The sequence below is a fragment of the Oncorhynchus keta genome, chromosome 17 (genome assembly GCF_023373465.1).
Source record: "Oncorhynchus keta strain PuntledgeMale-10-30-2019 chromosome 17, Oket_V2, whole genome shotgun sequence".
Taxonomy (NCBI): Eukaryota; Metazoa; Chordata; class Actinopteri; order Salmoniformes; family Salmonidae; genus Oncorhynchus; species Oncorhynchus keta.
Genome location: NC_068437.1, coordinates 51,528,465 through 51,537,437, shown reverse-complemented (window position 1 = coordinate 51,537,437; position 8,973 = coordinate 51,528,465). Strand labels below are relative to the sequence as shown.

At 41.7% G+C, this 8,973-nt stretch overlaps 1 long non-coding RNA gene across 50 annotated transcripts; it reads right to left on the bottom strand.

Annotated features, from left to right (window-relative positions):
• Positions 1-56: 56 nt before the first annotated feature.
• On the bottom strand, positions 57-8,609 carry LOC127908335 (uncharacterized). Of its 50 annotated transcripts, none has more exons than XR_008066891.1 (9): positions 5,220-8,609; positions 4,991-5,042; positions 4,672-4,879; positions 4,221-4,586; positions 3,538-3,955; positions 3,124-3,435; positions 2,916-3,071; positions 1,968-2,767; positions 57-727 (listed from the first exon to the last, which is right to left on the bottom strand). It is a non-coding gene; the product is annotated as an uncharacterized LOC127908335 (long non-coding RNA). The 50 variants fall into 50 exon arrangements; XR_008066899.1 differs by having other exon boundaries at positions 3,228-3,435; XR_008066907.1 differs by having other exon boundaries at positions 3,020-3,071; positions 3,228-3,435.
• Between the last annotated feature and the right edge of the window lie 364 nt (positions 8,610-8,973).

The window sequence follows — 8,973 nt, the reverse complement described above, 5'->3', positions numbered from 1 at the left end:
ATGGTCACTTTCTTTTTTGTTGCATGTATGTGGTTGAAAAGAAAAGATGAGGAACACTACTTCAATTTCTTTATGTCGCAAAAGTACAATAAATGTCTTTACAAACATACAGATAAATACACAATTGAAGAAATATAATGCCGAAACAGATGTTAATCTATACACAATCTACCTGTTAGAAAAAAAATAATATTACAAATAAATATATCTACATGAAATTAAAGGCAATTTACACAAAGGAACCAAAACGTTGATCTAAGTAAATGTTCTTAGCCTTGACAAACAAAAAAATGTTTTTTTGTATTCTTACACTACAATAATTTAGATCTGGGTTAGATCGTCAGTATGTATTACATTTCTGAGAGAACTCCCAAGAATTCCACAAAAAGTGGATTTTTGGAATAGAAATGTTTATTTCTTAAAGGGGCCTCCCCCTTCTGAGTGGTTCCTCTCGAGGTTTGAAGGTTTCCTTAGACTATCTCTTTGCCGCTGCTCATTAGCCTCTTGGTTGGGTTAATTTAAATCACTTTGACAACTTTCTGACAACTAAAACAAGGGCTTTATAAATAGAACGTCATTGCATTTTGATGTACTGAGGACTTCTGTGGACAGCTTCCCCCATCAGCTTAAGAAATAGTGCATGTGTCACTCTGAGAAATCAGCAGGAAAGAGTTTATATTCATTGTGAAGATCCCATGTTTTGCAAACGCTTTGTCTGCCGTTGTGTCTGCAAAATAAATAAAGAATTTGTCAGAAACCAGCATTCTTGCAACTAAGAATCCTCATGTACATTGAACAAAAATATAAATGCAACATGCAACGTGTTGGGTCCATGATTCATGAGCTGGAATAAAAAATCCCAGAAATGTTCTATATGAACAAAAAGCTTATCTCAAATTTGGTTTTTAAAAAATAAATAATTACATCCCTGTTAGTGAGCATTTATCCTTTGTCAAGATAATCCATCTACCTTACAGGTGTGGTATATCAAGAATAAACAGCATGATCATTACACAGGTGCACCTTGTCCTGGGGACAAGAAAAGGCCACTCTAAAATGTGCAGCTTTGTCATACAACACAATGCCACAGATGTCTCAAGTTGAGGGAGTGTGTAATTGGCATGCTAACTGCAGGAATGTGGTGCTGCCAGATAATTGAATGTTCATTTCTCTACCATAAGCCACCTCAACCTTGTTTTTAAAGAATTTGGCAGTACGTCCAACCTGCCTCACTACTGCAGACCACGTGTATGGCGTTGTGTGGGCAAGCGGTTTGCCCACACATTGTAAACAGAGTGCCCCAGTTATGGTATGGGCAGGGATAAGCTATGGACAAAGAACACAACTGCATTTTATCAATGGAAATTTGAATGCAGAGATACCGTGACAAGATCCTGAGGCCCATTGTTGTGCCGTTCATCCATCACCTCATGTTTCAGCATGATAATGCATTGCCTCATGTCGCAAGGATCTGTACACAATTCTTGGAAGCTGAAAATGTCTCAGTTCTTCCATGGCCTGCATACTCACCAGACATGTCACCCATTAATCATGTTTGGGGTGCTCTGGGGTCAACGTGTACGACAGCGTGTTTCAGATCTCGCCAATAAACAGCAACTTCCCACAGCCATTGAAGAGGAGTGGGACAACATTCCACAGGCCACAATCAACAGCCTGATCAACTCTATGCGAAGGAGATGTGTCGCACTGCATGAGGCAAATGGTGGTCACACCAGATACTGTTTTTTTGATCCACACCCCTGCTTCTTTAAAAAGAAAATGTTTTAAGGTATCTGTGACCAACAGATGCAAATCTGTATTCCCAGTTGTGATATCTAGCCTAATGAATGTATTTCAACTGACTCAGTAAAATCTTAGAAATTGAATTTTATATTTTTTGTTCAGTATATTTATTAGCTACACACGTAATCTTAACGAATTCTGTATAGGAAATTCTGATATCTCACCAGTTATAAATACAGGTAAACGAGCCGATACATTCTGGACCTGTAGGCGAACTAGACAGTGGAGGTAGTTGGGTCGTTCCCTTGAAATGACGTCACATTCATGGTAGGGTAAGACCTCCACCATTCCAGCCTCCTGGCAGATGTCCATGAAGATTTTTTTGCCCTGTGCTTCCGCACTAGACCTGTAGAGGGAGGTAAGAACAGTTATGGCAGTTAGGATTTTACGGGATCATTAGTTACCTTGAAATATAAAATGTACTTTGTCCAAGATTCAAATCAAATGCAGTGTCTTTGACTACCTACCCTAGACCTGTATAAAATCAAATCTAACTGAATTTTTTAAAAGTGCATTTAAAATCGCAACACACTACAGTAAAACAATACAATTTTGCAAACAGAATAATAAAAAGTGTAATGAACAATTCTGGTGGGTAGTAAGGATATTTTACAGGATGATAAGTACCTTTTAAAATATAAAAATGTACTTTGGCCGACATAAAATGAAACGCAGTGTCTTTGATGACGAGTGCACTGCAATCAACTTTTAAAGGGGATTTCTGCTTGAGCTGACATCTGTGGCATTTACAGAATTAATTCTCTGAAATATCAAGTCATCACTAGGGCTGTGGCGGTCATTACATTTTGTCAGCCGTGATTGTCAAAGCAAATAACTGCCGGTCTCAAGGTAATTGACCGTTAATTAACAAACACATTGTTAGTATCTCCTGGCTTCCACACTGATGAAGACCTCTGGAACATCTACATTGTTAGTATCTCCTGGCTTCCACACTGATGAAGACCTCCTGGCTTCCACACTGATGAAGGAACATCTACATTGTTAGCATCTCCTGGCTTCCACACTGATGAAGACTGGAACATCTACATTGTTAGAACATCTCTGGAACATCTACATTGTTAGTATCTCCTGGCTTCCACACTGATGAAGACCTTTGGAACATCTACATTGTTAGCATCTCCTGGCTTCCACACTGATGAAGACCTCTGGAACATCTACATTGTTAGTATCTCCTGGCTTCCACACTGATGAAGACCTCTGGAACATCTACATTGTTAGCATCTCCTGGCTTCCACACTGATGAAGACCTCTGGAACATCTACATTGTTAGCATCTGCTGGCTTCCACACTGATGAAGACCTCTGGAACATCTACATTGTTAGCATCTCCTGGCTTCCACACTGATGAAGACCTCTGGAACATCTACATTGTTAGTATCTCCTGGCTTCCACACTGATGAAGACCTCTGGAACATCTACATTGTTAGTATCTCCTGGCTTCCACACTGATGAAGACCTTTGGAACATCTACATTGTTAGCATCTCCTGGCTTCCACACTGATGAAGACCTCTGGAACATCTACATTGTTAGTATCTCCTGGCTTCCACACTGATGAAGACCTCTGGAACATCTACATTGTTAGCATCTCCTGGCTTCCACACTGATGAAGACCTTTGGAACATCTACATTGTTAGCATCTCCTGGCTTCCACACTGATGAAGAACATCTCTTCCACACTGATGAAGCTTGGAACATCTACACACTGATGAAGACCTCTGGAACATCTACATTGTTAGTATCTCCTGGCTTCCACACTGATGAAGACCTCTGGAACATCTACATTGTTAGCATCTCCTGGCTTCCACACTGATGAAGACCTCTGGAACATCTACATTGTTAGTATCTCCTGGCTTCCACACTGATGAAGACCTCTGGAACATCTACATTGTTAGCATCTCCTGGCTTCCACACTGATGAAGACCTTTTGGAACATCTACATTGTTAGCATCTCCTGGCTTCCACACTGATGAAGACCTTTTGGAACATCTACATTGTTAGCATCTCCTGGCTTCCACACTGATGAAGACCTCTGGAACATCTACATTGTTAGTATCTCCTGGCTTCCACACTGATGAAGACCTCTGGAACATCTACATTGTTAGTATCTCCTGGCTTCCACACTGATGAAGACCTCTGGAACATCTACATTGTTAGCATCTCCTGGCTTCTGGAACACTACATTGTTGATGAAGACCTCTGGAACATCTACATTGTTATCTCCTGGCTTCCACACTGATGAAGATGGAACTCCATTGGCTTCCACACTGATGAAGACCTCTGGAACATCTACATTGTTAGTGAAGATGGAACATCTACATTGTTAGGCTTCCACACTGATGAAGACCTCTGGAACATCTACATTGTTAGTATCTCCTGGCTTCCACACTGATGAAGACCTCTGGAACATCTACATTTTTAGTATCTCCTGGCTTCCACACTGATGAAGACCTTTGGAACATCTACATTGTTAGCATCTCCTGGCTTCCACACTGATGAAGACCTTTGGAACATCTACATTGTTAGTATCTCCTGGCTTCCACACTGATGAAGACCTTTGGAACATCTACATTGTTAGCATCTCCTGGCTTCCACACTGATGAAGACCTTTTGGAACATCTACATTGTTAGTATCTCCTGGCTTCCACACTGATGAAGACCTTTTGGAACATCTACATTGTTAGTATCTCCTGGCTTCCACACTGATGAAGACCTTTGGAACATCTACATTGTTAGTATCTCCTGGCTTCCACACTGATGAAGACCTCTGGAACATCTACATTGTTCCACACTGATGAAGATCTGGAACATCCATTGTTAGCATCTCCTGGCTTCCACACTGATGAAGACCTCTGGAACATCTACATTGTTAGCATCTCCTGGCTTCCACACTGATGAAGACCTCTGGAACATCTACATTGTTAGCATCTCCTGGCTTCCACACTGATGAAGACCTTTGGAACATCTACATTGTTAGCATCTCCTGGCTTCCACACTGATGAAGACCTCTGGAACATCTACATTGTTAGTATCTCCTGGCTTCCACACTGATGAAGACCTTCCACACTTGAAGAACATCTACATTGTTAGCATCTCCTGGCTTCACACACTGAAGACCTCTGGAACATCTACATTGTTAGTATCTCCTGGCTTCCACACTGATGAAGACCTCTGGAACATCTACATTGTTAGCATCTCCTGGCTTCCACACTGATGAAGACCTCTGGAACATCTACATTGTTGATGAAGAGAACATCTACATTGTTAGCATCTCCTGGCTTCACACTGATGAAGACCTGATGAAGACACTGATTGGAACATCTACATTGTTAGTATCTCCTGGCTTCCACACTGATGAAGACCTCTGGAACATCTACATTGAAGACACTGATGAAGACCTCTGGAACATCTACATTGTTAGTATCTCCTGGCTTCCACACTGATGAAGACCTTTTGGAACATCTACATTGTTAGTATCTCCTGGCTTCCACACTGATGAAGACCTCTGGAACATCTACATTGTTAGTATCTCCTGGCTTCCACACTGATGAAGACCTCTGGAACATCTACATTGTTAGTATCTCCTGGCTTCCACACTGATGAAGACCTCTGGAACATCTACATTGTTAGTATCTCCTGGCTTCCACACTGATGAAGACCTTTTGGAACATCTACATTGTTTAAAAAGTCTATTAAATCAATTTAATATAGCCGACACCATCACAATAAATCCATGATTTATTTTAGACAGGTCTAAAGGAACATGATATGAAGAAAATTAAGTATATTTCAGAAGAACAGAATAGCATACTCAATTGTCCTTATGGGAGTGCACACATGTGGCTATTCTGTGTTGAGCAGTTTAACAAAGAAACATGTCCTCCTACATGCTTCAATTAGAGTTACAGTTGAAGTCGGAAGTTTACATACACCTTAGCGAAATACATTTAAACTCAGTTTTCACAATTCCTGACATTTAATCCTAGTAAGTATTCCCTGTTTTAGGTCAGTTAGGATCACCACTTTATTTTAAGAATGTGAAATGTCAGAATAATAGTAGCGAGAAGGATTTATTTCAGCTTTTATTTATTTTATCACATTCCCAGTGGGTCAGAAGGTTACATATACTCAATTAATATTTGGTAGCATTGCCTTTAAATTGTTTAACTTCGGTCAAACGTTTCGGGTAGCCTTCCATAAGCTTCCCACAATAAGTTGGGTGAATTTTGGCCCATTCCTCCTGACAGAGCTGGTAACTTAGTCAGGTTTGTAAGCCTCCTTGCTCGCATACGCTTTTTCAGTTCTGCCCACAAATGTTCTATAGGATTGAGGTCAGGGCTTTGTGATTGCCACTCAAAACCTTGACTTTGTTGTCCTTAAGCCATTTTGCCACAACTTTGGAAGTATGCTTGGGGTCATTGTCCATTTGGAAGACCCATTTGCGACCAAGCTTTAACTTCCTGACTGATGTCTTGAGATGATGCTTCAATATATCCACATAATGTTCCTGCTCATGATACCATCTATTTTGTGAAGTGCACCAGTCCCTCCTGCAGCAAAGCACCCCCACAACATGATTCTGCCACCCCGGTGCTTCACGGTTGGGATGGTGTTCTTTGGCTTGCAAGCCTCCCCCTTTTCCCTCCAAACATAACAATGGTCATTATGACCAAACGGTTCTATTTTTGTTACATCAGACCAGAGGACATTTCTCCAAAAAGTACAATCTTTGTCCCCATATGCAGTTGCAAACCGTAGTCTGGATTTTTTATGACGGTTTTGGAGCAGTGGCTTCTTCCTTGCTGAGCAGCCTTTCAGGTCATGTCGATATAGGACTCGTTTTACTGTGGATATAGATACTTTTGTACCCGTTTCCTCCAGCATCTTCACAAGGTCCTTTGCTGTTGTTCTGGGATTGATTTGCACTTTTCACACCAAAGTATGTTCATCTCTAGGAGACAGAACGTGTCTCCTTCCTGAGCGGTATGACGGCTGCGTGGTCCCATGGTGTTTATACTTGCATACTATTGCTTGTACAGATGAACTTGGTACCTTCAGGTGTTTGGAAATTGCTCCTCAGGATGAACCAGACTTGTGGAGATCTACAATTTTTTTCTGAGGTCTTGGCTGATTTCTTTTGATTTTCCCATGCTGTCAAGCAAAGAGGCACTGAGTTTGAAGGTAGGCCTTGAAATACATCCACAGACCCACAGACTCAAATGATGTCAATTAGTCTATCAGAAGCTTCGAAAGCCATGACATAATTTTCTGGAATTTTCTAAGCTGTTTAAAGGCACAGTCAACTTAGTGTATGTAAACTTCCGACCCACTGGAATTGTGATTATAATCTGTCTGTAAACAATGGTTGGAAAAATGACTTGTATCGTGCACAAAATAGATGTCCTAACTGACTTGCCAAAACTATAGTTCGATAACAAGAAATGTGTGGAGTGGTTGAAAAACTAGTTTTAATGACTCCAACCGAAGTGTATGTAAACCTCAGACTTCAACTGTATATATGCAACTTTAGTTGTGATACGTTGTCAAACGTTGGGCTATATGTTTTGATTTTTAATACATTGTAAGTCTGCATGATGCGACTTGCATGAAAGACATGAGCTCTTTGTTTTTTGAGCAGGCTGTTAACACTTCATCAGTCTCCCATTCACAATCTGACAAGCACTTGATAGTGCCTCGAATTTCCCGGCGGCATCCCTCTAGTGTGGCCGTAATGCCCCGTAATAAAATTGAAATAAAAACATGCATTTTGTGGCTGTTGTGCCCTTGGGCTGAATATAGTAATTATAATTCTCTTCTCCCGGCTGCATGTTCCGACGCACCTTTCACTCACATGGTTCTCAGATATCTCAATTCTTATTAGCCAATGCCCGCAACGTGATCGGGTTCTTCTTACAGGCATCTATCTCAGCTCTGAAGTAGGCTATAAGTGAAGACAAGACACATCGAGGACGCAACTGCGCTAATCAATCTTATCAAATTCCGAGGTGCATATTGAAGATGCTAGAACTGTCCACGTTTACTTTTCGTCAGCTAACAAGATGAGTAGGCCTAACGAAGAGCGAAAGTACTAGCCTATGTCAATCTACAATTTTTTTCATTTGACCTTTTTATTTAACTAGGCAAGTCAGTTAATAACACATTCGTATTTTCAATGACAGTCTACCGGGGAACAGTGGATTAACTGCCTTGTTCAGGGGCAGAATAACAGATTTTTTACCTTGTGAGCTCAGAGATTCGATCTTGCAACCTTTCGGTTACAAGTTCAACGCTCTAACCACTCGGCTATCTGCCGCCCCACTACCCCCCATAGTTATAAAGTTGACCTATTCTATTGGTCCAAGAGAGAAATATTCCAAACATCGTCTGGGACAGTTGTGGGTTGCGTTTAAATACCAAATTAATACAACTATTTGCATCAAAAAAAACTTTAGAGAATCAATGAGGCTGAAACAACAGATCAGAACATTTTTTCTTAAAATGTTGATAAACTATTAGGCTATTTCTTCACCTTTATAAGCGCAGCAATACGCACACGGCAGTAGGCTATAAGCGCAGCAATACGCACACGGCAGTAGGCTATAAGCGCAGCAATACGCACACGGCAGTAGGCTATAAGCGCAGCAATACGCACACGGCAGTAGGCTATAAGCGCAGCAATACGCACACGGCAGTAGGCTATAAGCGCAGCAATACGCACACGGCAGTAGGCTATAAGCGCAGCAATACGCACACGGCAGTAGGCTATAAGCGCAGCAATACGCACACGGCAGTAGGCTAGGCTAGGCTATAAGCGCAGCAATACGCACACGGCAGTAGGCTATACGCACACGGCAGTAGGCTATAAGCGCAGCAATACGCACACGGCAGTAGGCTATAAGCGCAGCAATACGCACACGGCAGTAGGCTATAAGCGCAGCAATACGCACACGGCAGTAGGCTATAAGCGCAGCAATACGCACACGGCAGTAGGCTATAAGCGCAGCAATACGCACACGGCAGTAGGCTATAAGCGCAGCAATACGCACACGGCAGTAGGCTATAAGCGCAGCAATACGCACACGGCAGTAGGCTATAAGCGCAGCAATACGCACACGGCAGTAGGCTATAAGCGCAGCAATACGCACACGGCAG